This window comes from Alligator sinensis, unplaced genomic scaffold (assembly GCF_000455745.1).
Source record: "Alligator sinensis unplaced genomic scaffold, ASM45574v1 scaffold246_1, whole genome shotgun sequence".
NCBI lineage: Eukaryota > Metazoa > Chordata > Crocodylia > Alligatoridae > Alligator > Alligator sinensis.
Window position 1 is genome coordinate 1,115,884 of NW_005842367.1, and position 17,624 is coordinate 1,133,507.

At 42.5% G+C, this 17,624-nt stretch overlaps 2 protein-coding genes across 8 annotated transcripts in view; one reads left to right on the forward strand and one right to left on the reverse strand.

The window, feature by feature from the left end:
- The window catches only part of KLHL5 (kelch like family member 5), a 146,166-nt gene that overhangs the window by 116,313 nt on the left and 12,229 nt on the right, over positions 1 to 17,624 (reverse strand). For 5 of the 7 annotated variants that reach the window (XM_006029229.3, XM_025210682.1, XM_025210680.1 and 2 more), the window contains one exon: positions 11,915 to 11,995. The exons of 1 other annotated variant lie outside the window; for it this stretch is intronic. The gene's annotated coding sequence lies outside the window, so the exon portion shown is untranslated. Of the gene's footprint in view, positions 1 to 11,914; positions 11,996 to 16,650; positions 16,709 to 17,624 lie in introns of all 7 variants that reach the window. One more of the 7 variants, XM_025210679.1, reaches the window with a different exon arrangement.
- The window catches only part of TMEM156 (transmembrane protein 156), a 96,860-nt gene that overhangs the window by 25,990 nt on the left and 53,246 nt on the right, over positions 1 to 17,624 (forward strand). The window lies entirely within an intron of this gene.

Consider the following 17,624-nt stretch of genomic DNA (forward strand, 5'->3'; position numbering starts at 1 on the left):
GAAGGAAAAACCTATAGCCAGTGAAAATGGCTTCCATTCCTCTGACCCCCACTTCCTTTCCCAATAAAGGTGGTTCAGATTTTATGTGGTTGTTAAATCAGCCCCAGTGTTACTGCTTAGGAGCTGGAGACAAAAGGGAGAACAGAATTTCCTTCCTCCCTCCCTTTTGAATATTTTGGAAGATTTAAAAATCAATTTTTACTGGTTCCTATGTTGTGCTCCTTCAGGCTAAGGTGCTTGGACCTGCTCTGTGAGCTAGGTTAGCATAGTAGTAAATTAAGGTTACATAAGAAAGAGTTGGCACAGGGAAAGCAGTGGGTGTGGGAGGCAGGCTATAAAAGGTGGGAGCAGGTGATGGGAGAGGCATGATGCAGAGGGGCAGGTGCAGGCACAGAGGGGCAGGCAGCAGTCAGGCACAAGACAGGAGACAGGTGGTGGGGGGACAACAACAAGGGCAGGTGTCTACAGCGGGGGTGGGAATTAGGAAAACCTCCCACTAATTAGATTCTATACATGGAGAATTATAACAAATGTATAATTATCCATGTATAGAATTTAATTATTTGGGGTGGGGGGTTATGACCCCAAGAGTCGCCACCAATTATTTTACACTGTGACCACTGACTAACAAGAAGAGGTTCTCCAAGTCTCCTTAAAAGCATATTTTATAGAGCAGAGAATGTAACAGACCAAAATCAATTAACAATGTAGTACAGCAGGGAACACTAGGACCCTATTTTAAAAGAAATGAAAAACAAAAACAAAAATCCCCACAAGTAGTCAAGATTCAAAAGAAAAAGTTGTTTTTATTAAGGAACTCTATATAACTCTGGTAATAAGGAGAAGGGGGAGAAAGAATGAAGTATCAATAGATAAAAATGGGAAGAGGTGAGGGAGAAAACGTCCAGAGTTGAGGTGAGGAGAAAGAGAAAAATATGCAAAAAAACCCTTACAAACCTTAAAACCCTTGGACAGAACATCCATGAGACAGAGGCATATTCACAGGGAGATATGGAGAGTGGGAGAAAGAATATTTCTTTCCTTTACCAAGAGCCCTAGAAATTATTAAGTGAAAGAAATGAGATTTTCTAGTCTGGAGGAAAGCCCTCCAGAGTATCTAAAGAGATTTTCACATGTCAAAGCAGAGATGGAAAATAGAAGTGGTGTCGTTGTTTTACCTGCATTAATTTTTACACTGGATGCCATACTTAGTTCACAGAGTAAACCAGAGCAAATTTAAAAGAAACAAGTTTGTTAGATGGAAGACCGTTCACAGATGCAATTTTCAATAAACAGAAAAGGCTTGGGAAGGGAGTCAGCAAGTTAGCCAATCAAGACAAAGTCTTCAGGATGCAAGAAGAATGTTTCAAGTTTTCAACTTCATTAGAATAAGAATGCTGCATCTCCCACTGAACATGCTTTAAAGATGTGCCACGATCCCATGTAATTCCATACTCAACATAATTGGCTTCAAAAGATACTGTATGCATGTTCTTACTTCTACAGCATACAAAATTAATTACGTCATTCAATAAATAAACAAGCTTTAATAACTCCTAACTAAATATTTGTAGTGAACTGTATGTTTGTGCTAATACAAGATGACACGTAATTTAATTGTGAAACCACAAACCATATAATGCTTCCAAATTTTGGAATTTTTCTCAACGTTCTGCTTTCCCCAAACTTTTCATTTTACTGCAAAATGCGCATAAAATGCCACTGTTTTGGCATCTATTTTCATTTACAAATAAGTTCTTATTCAGAAAGCAATGGGGACTCTTGTTATCTTAAAAAAGGAAAAGTTACACTGCATTTTTGGCATAGCAGGGAGTTGAGGTGCCTGATACTGCAGAGGAAATACATTTCCCTTGTCCCTTTCTTCTAGGTTAAAGTAGAAGTGAATTCATATTGGAGACAGCATCAACTTTTGACAAGCAATGGTATGTCAAACATATGTCCCACATACTGAATGCAGCCTGTAGAGCCACATGATCTAGCCCGTGGGCTGACAACAAGCCTGCATGCTACATACAGAACTAATCTAGCATGCCAGCTGTACCTGGCACCATGGGCACTGCTTGCAGCATCCATGCAGGACCAAGTCTACATGCAGGCTCCAGGACTGGTCCAGATCAGGCCATGCCAGAGCCAGTATGCAGATTGTCCACTGGGGCGCTGCATGCAGCATGCAGCCTATACAAGTCTTCTGGGCTGTGTGCAGTGCCTGCATCACTGGGTTCAGCCCATGCACCTTGTTCCAGCCCTGTTTCAGCACTTGTGCTGGCTCCAGTGCAAGGGCTGGACCTGGTGTCATGGGCATTGCCCACAGCTCAGGGGGCCAGCACAGGATGTGCCCTTGCATGCTGTCTCCAGTGTGCAGGGACTGCCTGTGGCCGAATCCTGATTGACTCCAAAGCAAGCACTCAGGGACAGTCCAGTGGGGCAGTGTGCGCAGAGCACACACCCTGGTCCCCTGGGCCATGAGTAGTGCTCATGGTGCTAGGTCCTGTCCACATACCAACTGCAGTACAAGCAATAGAGCGGTGCCCTGTGCCCCATGAGACCAGCCCTGTCACTGGGTCCAGCATGGCCTTTGGCCTGGAGATCCTCATCTGGCCTGCAGGGCCAGATGAGTTTGACACCCCTGCCCTTTTGTATCCAGTGCTGCAACCTATAACTGGTATCACACCATAACATTTCTTACAAAAATAATAAAGAGTTAGTGATACTTTAAATGGCAACAATGAAATTAGAGTTCAGATCTCATGCCTAAGAGGAAGGGCTCCCATGTCAGCTTTATTAAGGTCTTGCAGGGTTTGTTGATTCAGAATGCAACAGTAAGGGCCCATCTATTCTACCACAACAGCTAGTCCCAGGGAGAATGGGACTGAGCATACTTAGCCTACCAGAACCCACTAAGACGGAAGGGAAATTTGCCAGCAAGGCTGCTGTGGACTTGTTCCCAATGGCCACCTTCACCCCTGCCAGAGACCTGGGCTAGGGACAGACATTATACATAAACTGGTTTAAGTGATCAGAAACTGGTTTAAACCTGTGACAGAACAGACATTCAGTGCACCCAAACCAGTTTCAAGATGGCCAAAACCAGTTTGAGATAAACCTGGTTGAATGTAGTACCAGATTTAACTGATTTGGCTCAAACCAGTTCGCGCAATGTCTGTCCCACACCCCTTCCTGGTTTAACTTAAACCAGAGTCCCTCAGCATCCCAGCATGCTCCCTGGGCTGGCCCTGCCCCTCTGCTCCCCAGCCAAGGGGTCTGGCTAGAGAGGGGTTTAATTCCCCCCTCCCTTGTTGTGTCCCGATGACACTATAATGGGTCTTATACCAGGCAAGAAGACTAAGACACGGTTGTGTTAAGCTAAAAGTTAGTTTACTGAACCCTAACAGATACAATTCTAATTAAAACTGAAGTAGCAGTAGCAGTTTAAAAATTTTAGGTATGTAGCTAGTCAAAGGAGATGCTGACCGCCCCAAAACATTGTGAATGCAACTTCAATGGTTAATCAGGTCATGAAGTCTTGCCCGGGACTCCTGGCTCCCACGTCTGATGTCAAGACTGGATCTTGGATCAGTGACAGGATCCTTCAGGACTGTCCTGAATATAGCTTTCATTTCTTAATACATAAAATAAACTTACACCTTCCTCCTAATGCATATTAATAATCTTGCTTCTGTTTGCCAAATATGGTTACCCTTAACTGGAATTTTCTATTCTGAGGTAATCGTTTCATTCTTAGGTGGGGGTACATTTTAATCTGACTGTTCCTCTTTTGCCAAAGTTATATTTATTCAATTTAGTTAGCCAACTTCCTGATATTTTAAGTCAGGGACAGTATTTTTCCATCTGCTCCTTTTACTGGGTGCAGGTCTTGACCACAGTTCAAGCCAAGCATGCAGTTTGATCTGAGCACAAAGGTCAAACCCAGGCCTGAAGGCCTCTGGGTCTCAACACCATGTCCCACTGGCAGGGACTCGAGCTGGTTCTGCCGGGCGCTCCCCGTCGCTGCTGCAGTGGTAGGCTTCTTCCACCGCTTGCCTCAAGCAGGGACTGAGCGTTCCTAGCTCAAGAGCGGCCACTAGGTGATAAGTCCAGGTCTGGAGCATGTTGGTGAATGTGAATGGGAAGGATGTGCTCAAGCCTGTCCTTGCCAAGACACACTCCTGCAGCAGTATATACAAGCCATGAGTTGGTAAACTTGACAACTTGAAACAAATATAATTTTAGTAATCATAAAAAATGTTATTATTTTTTAAATTACACATGAAACTCTGAAACTATTCTGTACCAAAAAACGTTTTTCTGTGATGTTGTGAAATCCAAGTACTCTTCCATTTGGTTTGAGGAGAAAGAAACAAATTTTGGTTCTAGGCAATCAACTCCTAGCTCAAATGAACAAGGCAAAAACAGGCCATTTCTTTCAAACTTAGAAATCATCAACATCCTGAACCCGACTCATTCATATTAACCCTAATAAAACAGATATCCCATGGTCTGAAGAGAACTCAGGAGTTAAAAGTTGCTCTTTTCATTACAATGGCAGGAGTTTACAATGGCCATCTATCCCCGTCATTTCTCTTGGAACTCAGATTCCTCCTACATCGCTGTAGTACTACACCAGGGGCAGGCAATTATTTCAGGCAGAGGGCCGCTTACTGAGTTTTGGCAAGCCACTGAGGGCTGCATGACAGGCAGCCAGGGGCAGATAAATACCAATTTTCTAAATTTTTAGGGGCCCCACGACCTGGATAGAATGGCCTGGCGGGCTTCATTCGGCCCACGGGCCGTATTTTGCTCACCCCTGTACTGCACCAATCCCAACTTTCTCTTCCTCAATCCAAAAGAGCAAAATCAAGCTTGCTACTATCCATAACAGAGAGATTTAAGGTGAGACAGCTCCTTTCACAAGCTGCTGAGAACTAGATTTTATCAGGAATTTTTCAAATAAATGTTTCTTTCACCAAAATATGATGATTCATGAAAACAATTGTTCACAGGAACAATTATTGCATCCCAAAACTTCCTGATTTGAAGAGTTTTAAAATGGGCATTTCACCTTTATAACTGAAAAGTTCAATGTTTGTATTCAAATTATTGTATTTCAAAATGTATTTTAGTATACAACATTTGAAATCCAAATGAAATGTTTCCGTTAACCCAATCCAAACAAATAAAAAAAATGGGGGGGAGGGGCTGGGGGGAGAAGTTCAGATTCATGAAATTTCAAGCTGGTCTTATCAGTTCAATTTGAGACAGAAAAACATTTTCCAAGCCTCAAAACATTTTCTTGGATGGAGAAAAGTGTTTTACAATCAGACCAGCTGGGAACTTTACGCAATTTGAAACCTACTCACCTTTCTTCTAAACTAATCTGGTAAAACTTTGTGGAGTCAGTTTCCATTAAGACCTCTCTATGCCAATAGAGTATAATTTGGCATGCCACTGCATCAGCTGTCCACATGCATCAGCCTTTGCAGCAGAATGCTTTCTGGCCAATGTGAACAGTTTGCATTTTTCTGCTTCCAAACTCCTCTATGTTTATGGTAAAGTGGCTTAGCTCAGACTACCACCTTACTGGGCTGCTCACCGACCTTTATGGACAAATGCAGCAGGGTAATTCAGAAGTGCATTCTAGTAGCTGGTCAAAGGACAATCCAATAGCTACAATCTTGGATTAATCAGTCAATATAAAGAGGAGGGAATATTCCACATGTGACACCATTTTAAAGGTGCTGCAGAAGGTATCTCAACAGATCCAGCCTTTTAAAATGAGTGACGACTTCAAAACATTTTGCCAACTTCTTCTAATTGGCTGTGTAGTATTACCACCATTGTTCAACTTCTTCCATTTTTGTAGTAGGAAAGTTTAGTTCCTCCTACATTTCTTGTGCTTTCCACAAGACGAATCATGTTTTTTAAGTAAAAAAAACAACCCTAAAATGTTATCATACAGAGCACCTGCTCCAAGATTTTTGGAAAAATCTTTTTATTTGCAAAAAATGCTGATTTTTTTTAAATGGAAGATCTCCAGCCAAAAATATAAAAATATTAAATATTTAACACATGCTTGACTCCCTACTTAATACCACTTCAATGCAGTATCACCAAATCAACCATTTTTTGATGTACAGTAGGCAAAGGATCCTTCAGGAAAACACTCTTAAACTATACTAAGAACTTGCTTTTTCACTCCAACTCTCTCATTAGTGGTACAAGTATTTTTATAGGGAAACTCCATAATATCTCAGTTCAGTCCCTTCAGACATCTTGTTCTTGAGCCAAGCAATATTTTTGCAACTTTGCAGAACACGGATCACAGCTTCTTCCTTGCATAATGCCAACATATCATGTAAATTTGCTAGCTTTTGGATTCTCATAACATAAAAAAGTTGCTTCTGAAAAACCTAAGGTTAAATACAATAAAGGACTCAAAACACCTCAAATAGGGCTCATAAGCATATAAACCATCCAAGTCTAAAATCAAGATCTTAAAAATTCCCAGTCCACCATTGCTTAATTTCATATATTTTCATTGCTGCTTTATTGCACATGCAGTCAGAGTTCAGCATTTACTTTCAAGAATCTGGCCTTTCTTTTCCCATGGGACCTATTCTCATGCTCTGTGGTTAAACAGAAACATTGACTATTTTAATTAATTTCTTTGAAAGATATTTTTCTCTTGATGATTTTCCCAAAGCAGACATTTCTTCTTACATTACCTGATCATCCATTGCTGGAAGCATTATTTAAAAAAGCTTCTCCATATTAGTTCATTAACGTTAGCAACAGCAATTTACAAATTAACAAAAACAAGCCAAAAGACCTCTTTCATAAAAAACCCAAGTCTTATCCATTTTTTTAAATTACCGGAGGTGGTAGTTCTGAGTCTAGCTATTAAGAAAGAAGAGTTTAAATGCCGTCTTCACAAAACCTGCATCTCTACCCACATCACACTAAGCCGTTCCAATCTAGTGAACACAGGACCCTTAAATCCTACAATTCTTTTTTCCTGAAGAATTGGCACTAATATATTTAATCCTCCAATAGCGCTGCCAAACCAGTCAGCAATGCCCCTGAAGACACGCTTCACATGATTCGCAGAAATGGTTTCCCATTTTATGTTAAGACGGACAACTGGACAATGGTGGCACACACAAACTGCCAGAGAAAACAAAGGGCATAAATCTGAGCTGCAAGGCCACCAAAAGCTTTTCATTCCAAGAGAAGCCAAATCTGTGTGCCCGGGCAACACAATCCTCAAGGCCAACAAATTCTGCTGCCAGAAGAAAGTGAAGAAAGTAGGAGACAGCTTTGATTGCCGTCTCCTACCAGTGATTTTACCCTCTCATCCCAGACCATAAGTCACTCTAATGCAAAATTAAATGTGTTAAATACTGCATCTGGTTTTCTTTAGGCTAAGCGTTCATGTGATATTATAAAATAGTCCTTAAGTATTTGCCAATGTATCTTCTCCTTTATTCTCTTCCCACACATATATCCAACCCTGTTTTTAAAATCCCTCATCTAGTTCTAAAAACACATGCAATATATTGAGAACACTTATGATGAGGTGATAAAAATGGATGGATTTCTATTGAAATCATCCATTTAGTGTATTTTGGCGTATAATTGTTCTCTGGCCAAAAATCCAGTCAATTACAAAAATACAACTGAGATTTAAATTAGCTAGTTAAAAGAACTAAACTGCCAATTAACTAAATCTAAGTTTTGATTTATGGAAGTGTGAGAAGGCCACATTTTAATTATCAATACTTTACTATTTTGCTCTAGAATCTTAATAGATTCTCCTATGTACTAGTAAAATGCTTCAAGGCTGAAGAGGTTACGCTGTTAAACTTGCCAAGTCTTATCAAGTTTATGCTAGAGACGGATACATACAAAAGTACTTTTAATGAGTTAATACAGTAATTATAACCTAACTGCATAGGTTTGCTACTACAGTGACAGTTAACAGATATAATTTTCCTTGATGCTTTTTTACATGCAGTGTTTTACACTTTGACTTGACTAAAAACTATTTAGCTAAGATTAGATTTAAACAGTATAGAATTCATAATTCAATTGAAGTGTGGTAGCTGTCATGCTAAGGAGCTTAGCTATGCAAAAGTTAACATAAAATGACAACTAACAACTGCAATGCAAACTTTACTCAAAAACAATAAAAATGCTCTTCTGCATATTTCTTCCTCCACACTGCACATGCACACAAATGCTATCCAGTCTTTGTTATAAAGCTTGATATCTGTGAACTAGGATCTAGTATTATTGTGCATTTATGAAGCCATGCACACAGACTTATTATTATTCAAAATTATACAAAGTAGAATGGACAAACATCACCTTCAACTGTTCTAAAAGTACTTTGTTTTGGATGTGAATATGAGAAAACTAACCTTCAAGAAAAAGGATTGAGATATTTTGCCTGAGCAGGCTGTGCGCTACCAAAAATAAGTTTTCAGGTTTTTATAGTATGGGCTTTGGTCACTTTCTTACAGAAAAGTTCAAAACTGAACTAGAGTAATTATACTTTTAAAAAGAAAAAAAAATGAAAAAGCCAGCCTGAATGTCGAAAATATCTTGCTTGACTGCAGCTGTGAAGCATGACATGATGTCTCTTTTCTGAGCAGCTTTCTGAAGACTGTATTAGAGATGCATGGGAGCATCAGTAGCCTACATTCCAGAAACTAAATACAAATGTTACTGCCTACTAAAAATTTAAATGGCAATGCCACTATATTTCAAGATTTATAATTTAATACTTCTTACATTTCATATGGAATTATCTTATAACAATATTATACACCTTTAAAGGGTGCAACCGTGTGCATGTCATATAAATGTTACCATCTGCCCTAGCAGCAGACATCAAAATGTTGCTATTTCAAATGAACAAATACTGGACAAAATCCTACACAGCGACATTATTTCACAGCATGAAATCTCAAACCTTTGCCTTAAGGGATTAGGAGTGAAAAAGGAACTTGGAGGGTACGCTGAGAAAGTCAGTATATCAAGAATGATTTTGAAAGGTTTTCACTGGAAAGTAGGTTTCTCCTTATTTCTATTGCTTTTAAAATTAGTTAGGATTGCACAACAGCCTAATGGGCTGCCAAGAGACAAGCACATCTTTGTGGGTTTGAGAAACATGAAAAACAATGTTCAGAATCCTTCTTTTTCCTTTCTTCCTTTCCTTTCATTTCTGTCTCCTTCCTCTCTCTCCCATCTACACGTAAAGAGGAGCAAAAAGGGAGAATGCAAGAATCCATTTTCAGAAGTGACAGCTTATGCACAACACAGGTAGATCTATGTACTGAATGTCAATATTTTGCCAGGCTACATGTGCAAATGAATAATTTTTGCATTGGAGAGTGTTTCTGCTGATAAGAGCCAATAAGTATGAAAGGGGGGCCATTAAATGACACACTTATTCTGGAAAGCTTACACAGAACTGATATAAGAAAGAAAGGGAATAAGAATATTGGCTCAATTAATCTTGGCCATTGAAGTATGCTGCCTGTGAAAGATATATTTGTGAATTTGTAAGATTTTCTGAAGAAAGCTTTGGAAATATTTACAGGCCAACCCCAATGATTTCACCACCCCATTATTTTATGACTGTTAGTATTTTAATCACCTACAGAAGCCAAACTTTTGGGAAAAATAATTGACTGTTCTAGTTTAAAGCCCGCCCACTTCTGAGAAGCTGTTAGATAGGACATGCATCCTTTGATGCATTACTAAAGAATTCACTGTATTCCAGATTTTCTCCCTCTCTCATGAAAAAAATTTTTTTAAAGCTATTTAAAAAACCCCCAAAATTGCTTAACATACAATTTAAAAATTTCAGGTTGGCTAAACTTCTGTCTGGATTTCTCTTCTTAGATTTTTTTTTTGTTTTGGTCCCAACTACTGCAACTTCTGAGTGCTACTAAGGCAAGGGCAGGTAAAATACAGCCCATAGGCCAGATCCGGCTCATGGGGCTCCTAAAAAAAAAAAAAAGCAAAAAAAAAAAGCAGAAATTAATATTTTTCTGCCCCTGGCTGCCTGTCAAAGATGAGAGGCACTAGCAGCAACAGGACCCAGGGAGAGCCAGCAGCAGTACCCAGCAGCCGCAGCAGCAGCAGCTAGGCCTGCCTGGCCATGGCCCACGCCCAGCCCCCAACCGGAAGCCTCTACCTACCAGGGAGGACCATGGGCAATCACCCCAGTCCTTGGGGCTGGGCTGGCTCCTGCTAAGTCCTGTGGTCTGGTGATACAGCCAGGAACTATATGATGCTGTAACGCGGTGGTGGGCAGGAAAGTGGGGAAATGGCAGCAGCAGGTGGGGGCTAGGGGTCGAGTGGCTGTGAATGCCCTCAGTTAGCTGTTTGCCCCAGTGCTATTCCCTTAAGTTACCTTTGTTTTGCCTTAATTAGGGACCAATAGTATACTGTCTTTCTCAGGTAAGGAAGTTAATATTGCTTTTCTGGATTTCATGGAAATTAAAAACAAAGTATTCATTATTATAACAAGAGAAAACGTTTTCCTGTAGAAAACATGATAGGGGTACTATAAAACTTATTAAGTACAACCATCATAACTGATTCTGTGACTCACATGGCATAGCACTGTAATTTCTACATTGAAATTGCTTCAGCAGATCTCCATGAGGGAGTAATGTGTACTGTTCAATAACTGTTCTGAGCTTAATATGCTTGATAAAGAACCTCTTTAATCAGCTCTGCAGCTCCAACTGCTTCTTATTAACAGATGTGCTTCTACATTGCCCCTTTCCTCCCCCTGATTTCTCATGTATGAGAAACTAAAGGTACAATTCCCCATAGCAAAACAGTCAAAATGATGTTTTCCTAGAATTATAACAGGAAAAAATAGAATGGGGGGAAGCTATCTGTGGTTAATATGTTCATTTATAAGATATACTAGTATTGGTAATGTGACAGAAGTTAAAATCAGCTCATTTTCATAGCTACACCTGAACATATGCAGATACTAGATAATACTGGAAATAAAGACTGTTGTGGGGGGGAGAATTAATTATTAGAGATCCAAAACTAAAAATGGTTCAATCAGTCAAGAAAGCAGCAGCTGATCAGTTTGCCATTTTTAATAAAAGCCATAAATCTTAGTTTATTTGGACAGAACCTCCCTTTCGTGTCCCCTCATCCCCCTCCCTATTCCCCCACACTTTTCCCTGTAGTATTTCATTTAACACAGACTTCAGACAAATCTAGATACCTACATGCATTCATGTTTTCAACATTCCTTTATCACTTTGCTTTGTGGAGATGTCAAGGCTGTGCCTTGTGAAAATTACCTTAGCTCTCACAGAAAAAGAAAGAGGAAAGTAGAGACTCTTTTAAGCTAAAGCCTGTCACATTATAGGAATAATGAGATTTGACCAAGCTGTTAGTTCCCTTTCATCATAACTACTCCTCTCACTGTAACATTTTCACTTACAGATTGAACATTAAAATATTTCCTGTTCTGTTTTTGCTCTATTGATTAAATAAATTCTCAACTTGCGTATAAGTCAGATGTTTCTTTTGAATTTTCAAAAGAATAAAGCACTTTTTAGCAATACTGACTGACATTTTTCCATAAATCAGACTTTGAAGAACAGCAAAGGAAATAAAGTCACATAAGACTGATCAACTGATCCAAACAATCTGACCCACAAAAATAAATTCAATTCACACTTGTACAAATAGTCTTTACTTTTGAGGGCCTTACAGAATAAAGACATAAAAAAGAGGAACAGATGGATTTCAGTCGAATTTAAAACTGCCATGTTTTTTGTAAACAAGAGGTAATTCAACAATGTTACTCAAGCATATTTTGCAAATATAATAAAACCTGTACAATAATTACCTCTACTATGTTTCTAGCTGTTCATCATGCCATGTAGTTCTTCCATTTGTTCTTCAAAATGTTTCAGGCAGATGGAAGAATCTGAGGGAGGATAGATGCACATTAAAATACTAAGAATGATAAAAAATTTGCAAGGTAAATTAACCAGAAAATTAAGGTTATTAACTGGTAACTTTAATTCAAGATGGATGGTACACATTCACACAAGGAATTTTCATCAGTGAAATTTCATTTAATAGCTGTGGCACTTAGAACACTTAATACTGCAGTTCTCAACCTTTTCATACTTGAGGCGCCCTTCAGAAAATGCCAGCTCTTAATTTTTACTTGGTTTTTGACTATAGAAAAATAATAGAGCAATTTTTCTGTTGCAAAGAACTCAGAAAGACCACAATAGGTCAGAACGCTTTTAACACTATGGATTCCTATTTGAAATCTCTGGGTTTATCTTGTGAATCATATTTGTAAACCTAACAGTGCTAACGTTGTGTATCACCCTTTAAAGGATCTCAAGGCACAAGGTACTCTGGCTGAGAACCACTGACTTAACATATACCCTCCTGCTTCTTCCCTCACCATTCTTCAATATGCTGAAGAAGAGGCTATAAGGATATGTGGTGCTCTAGTAACCTCATTTCCCTCCACTACCTCCTTATGTCATAGATTGTAGAGTCGGAATGGACCACAATGGATCATTGTGCCTAACCCCCTGCCCCTGGCAGGAAAGAGGACCGAGATCAGACGACCCCAGCCATAAATCCTCCTCTTGAAGACCTCCAAGTTAAGTGATAGTACTACCTCTCTTGGAAGCCCATTCCTGATTCTGGCCACCCTTACTGTAAAAAATTTCTAATGTCTAACCTAAATCTACTTTCCACTAGTTTGCACCCATTATTCCTAGTTACTCCCTGGGGCGCTCTGATAAATAGTGCATCACCAATTCCCTGTTGTCCTCCCTTGATAAACTTATAAGCAGCTACAAGGTCTCCCCTCAGCCGTCTCTTGTGAAGGCTGAAGAGGTCCAGATCTCTCAACCTCCCCTCGTACGGTCTTTCACGGAGGCCACTAATCATGTGAGTGGCCCTCCTCTGAACCCTCTCCAGATTCTCCGTGTCCCTCCTGAAGTGCAGCACCCAAAACTGGACACAGTACTCCAACTGCGGCCTGACCAGTGCCGCATAGAGGGGGAGCATCACCTCCCTTGATCTGTTGGTCATGTATCTGGTAATACACGACAAGGTGCGGTTGGCTTTGTTGATGGCCTCGTTGCACTGCCGCCTCATGTTCATCTTGGAGTCAACTATGACTCCAAGATCTCTCTCAGCCTCTGAGCTGCTGAGGACATCCCCCAACCTATAGGTGTGCTGGGGATTCCTCCTTCCTAGATGGAGTACTGTGGCAGTGCACTGTGTGTGCCTGCCACTTGCAACCAGTGGGTTGCGTACGGGGGGTATAGACCCCGGCCCCAGTGAGGGGGCGGCCCCAAGAGAGGGGGCAGTGGAGAGATGCCCCAAGAGAGGGGGCAGTGTGATCAGGCCCCAGAGAGGGGGCGGTGATCAGGCCCAGAGAGGGGGCGGTGATGAGGTGCAACCAGTGGGTTGTGTGTGGGGTGCAAGGACCCCGGCCCCAGGAAGGGGGCGGTGATGAGGCCCCAGAGAGGGGGCAGTGGTGAGAACCCCCCAGTGAGGATGCGATGAGCCCGCGGAGAGTGATGGAGGCGTGGCGCTGCGGTTGTCCTGGTGGAGAGGGGATAGCAGCGCGGTGAAGCCCGAGGGGATAGAGTGAGGGGCTAGAGACCCAGCCCAAAGGAGAGAGTACCCTCGACTGGCCCAAGCTGGGGCCAGGACTACGGTAGTCAAAAGGGCCGGGGGCCCACCACGAGGGACGCCCAAGAGCCGGGGGCCTGGGGTCCCGACTGGCCTTGAGGTGGCCCAGGGCTAGGTGCCGAAGGTCCCGGTGGGACCACACCCGAGAGGGGAAGAAGGCTTTGGGGGGGGCAGTGACGTAGAGCCCCAAGCGACGTAGAACCCCAGTGTGAGTGGGCAGAGCCCCAGTGTGAGGGGGCAGTGACGAGGAGCCCCAGTGCGGGTGCGGAGCCCCAGTGTGAGGGGGCAGCGATGAGGAACCCCAGTATGAGCAGGCAGTGATGATTAAAGCGGGGAGGTGTGTGGCAGAGCACAGGGTGTGTCTGCCCCCTTTAGGGCCGGAGGGCTGCTGAGAATGACCTGGAGGTAAGGAGGCTCCTGATCCTGGGCATGACCTGAAACTGCACCCTGCTGGGAGTGGGTGGTCTGGTGGGGCTCTCAGTGGTGCGGGAGCCCCCAAGAAATGCCAGGCCAGTTATCACCCTGGTGAAAGGTGGGTCGGGGTGCTTTAATCCCTAGCTCCCACCACCACTGGGTGGGTTACCCTTGTGTTTGTTGGGGGGCCCAGAGGGCCAGTGTTGTAAGGGGCCCAGAGAGGGCGGACCCTGAGAGTGTGATGGAGTACAGGGCGTGGTGCTGCGGTTGCCCCTAGGAGAAAGGGAGTAGTGGCATGGTGAGGCCCGAGGATGCGAGTGAGGGGCTAGAGAGACCCAGCCCGAAGAGAGAGCACCCTCGACTGGGCCAGGACTAGAAGAGTCAAAAGGGCCAGGGGCCCACCGCGAGGGACGCCCAAGAGCCGGGGGCCTGGGGTCCCGACTGGCCTTGAGGTGGGCCACGGCAAGAGGCTGAAGTTTCCGGGGGAACCACACCCGAGGGGGGAAACTGGCTTCGGGGGGGCGAGGTAGCCTGGATGAAGGTGGAGAGGCTGCCTGAGTGGAGAGGATCATAGAGAGGGGTCCTATATGGGGCCCAGATTCTGGGGCCCAGTGTGGGGCCGGTGATTATGGGAACACCGAGATGCCATCTGCGAGGCTTTGGCTGCGGTATTAGGGGAGGTTGGAGCTGCAGAGCGCCCCCTGGCATTGGGGCACTAAATGGGCAGCCTCCTGCTTAATTGACATCTTAATGAATCAATTATCATCAAAGGCATGGCGGACAAGATAAGCGGGCGGTTGCCCAAGGACAGGTGGGCGGGCCACGGAGGTCGGCCCTGAGTGGCCCCCTGTCACGGTGACAGGTGGGCGGGCCACGGAGGTCGGCCCTGAGTGGCCCCCTGTCACAAGTACCTTACATTTATCTTTGTTGAATCACATCCCATTTCGTTCTGCACATTGATTCAACCTGTCTAAGTCGGCCTGTATCTGCTCCCTGCCTTCTGGTGTGTTAATTTTGCCCCATAACTTGGTATCATCTGCAGACTTGGAGAGGGTGTCCTGCCCTGTATGCTAATTAGGAGCCCCAAGACGGCATATACAGAACCTCTCTCAAAGACCTCTGGTTATATAAGCAAGTAATCTATATTCCTTTGCATTTCTTGATGTATTCCAATTCCTTGAATAATTTGGCCAGCAGTAATCTGATCAAGAAAGTAAGGATAGCAGCCTAATCGGAAATGGGTTAAATAGCTACTCTGCTAAATGAAGCATCTGATCTGCATACTAGATCCAGAAAGTACTGTTTATTAAATGTGTATAATCCCACTCCATAGTGCCACTGAACATATTCTGGTAAGGGGAATGGGTCCACAGAAGCCTGCACGGTTGGCCCGGAGCGTTATGAACACACAGACACACAGCCAGAACTGGTAAGGCTTTTATTATGTTAGAATAGAGGACTTCAATACTAAGAAATTTGGGACCAGACAAGTATGAAAGATGAAGAAATCTTCCTGAGCTGATTCATAAACTTTATCACCCTTCTTTTTGATGCTGCTTATATAGAAAACAATCTACCCAAGTAAGTCGGTTACAATTAGATCCCTTCTCCATAAATGGACTTTCCTTTTTCAAGAGGATTAACCCAGCACATCAAATATTGGGTGAGAAGCTCAGTAGGGGGAATTTGTAAGATCACTACCATTCTATCCACTAGTTCAAAAAGAACTATATTCTCCAAGGGAGCAGCATTAGTCACAATCTCCACAAAGTTGTCCAATTCAGCATCAGTTTATGACTGTTCAGGTCTCACCAGTTCATCCTTCTCTGACAATTATAGGGGACTGATCTCATTCTTTACATTACAGAGATCTGTCAGGATTTTGATCAGGAACTATTCTTCTTTTAGATGGAAAATTCTTACCCAATTCTTCCAAATCGGAGATAATATGGATTTTTTTGTCACAACTACCAAAACATGCTCACAAGTTGGTTCAGAACCAGGAGGCTTTCACATGCTCTTCAGACTGAGACACCAGAAGACTATAAGCAACAAGGCTCTACTTCTAGATTTTGGATCCAACAGTTTCAAAGCCTCACACGGTTCTGTTGTGTGGTTTTTTGTGTGTGTTTGTTTTTTTTTTTAAGTCCAGAACCAAAGGTGGCAATTTCTGAAGATTTTTCTCTCTCTTTGTCCCCAAAATACATTCATGTAAATGTAAATGTGGAGATTCTCTAATCCTTGCAAAAGGATGGATCCAAACTGTCATCACATCCTGAAGGAGTAGAGCCTGCCATCTCTTCTGTAACTCCATTTGTACTCCATATTTAAAAATAGTTTTTACTAAATCAGACGGATGAAATCATTATGTATACTAGTAAATACAAAGGCTGTTCATTGAGGCCACAGTGCTTAAGATACCTTGCGTGGTAATGAACCTTAACATTAAAAATGATCTTATTTTCTATTCCAGATTATATAAATATGTATACACACCAGAGACTCCTCACAAATGCTGCCTTCTTTCCTTCCCCTTGCTATTGCAACTCTTGCCCTTGTGTGATTAGGGTTTGGGGTAGGGGAAAGGAGAAGTAGGGGAGTTAGCTTTAAAAAAAACCCTTAGAGTTTCTCCCTGCCCCCAGCCTGCAACTTATCCTGCAGGCCACCTCTATATGTTACATGTATTACACAATTCATTTAGACTGACTTGCAAATTAACACACCTTTAAAAAGAACCAACCAACTATAAAGTCAGATCTGTAAAATGTGTAACAACTTAATAGCTGGTTTCTATCCAGCTTTAAATTTGAATGTGCAGAGTTATGCCCCCCTGGCTGTGAGCCTCATCAGCAGACAGGGCTCCCAGCTATGGAGACATACCATGTGCTGCCACGGCTAGGAGTCCCTCAGCATATGAGACTCAGCTGCAGGAGCATGCTACTAGTACGCCAGTGCAAAGGGAGTACAGGATCACAATCCTGAGCTCCCTTTGCACCAGCAACAAGGCACGATAGGATATGATGCTGGATCCCACAACCATGCCTCCTGCCATGATCGTGTGGATCACACATCAGATCCTATCACACCTTTACCTGAATGTCTAGTTTGGCCCACAGAGTAATTCTTGACTCATATGCCAATTAAAACTTGTAGAAATGACATCTGTGTTCACTCGGGTTGGTTGCCACTCTGTAAAACTAATTCTAACAATTATTCTGGGGATAAGAAGAGGCAATTATCCAACATTAGCTCAAACTTAATTCACAAATATGTCTGAGATATGGCTCTGCACAATGAATACCACAATTTTATGTTACAAGCACAAGTTCTTAATATACTGGAGCTGCAATACTTGAACCCATTAGTCCAGGTATGGGCAACCTTTTAAAGCAGTGGGTCACTTTAATGGAGTTAGCTCCAAAGGCAGTCCACCAATTGCAACCAGCCAGCAACACCCTCCCTGCTCACTC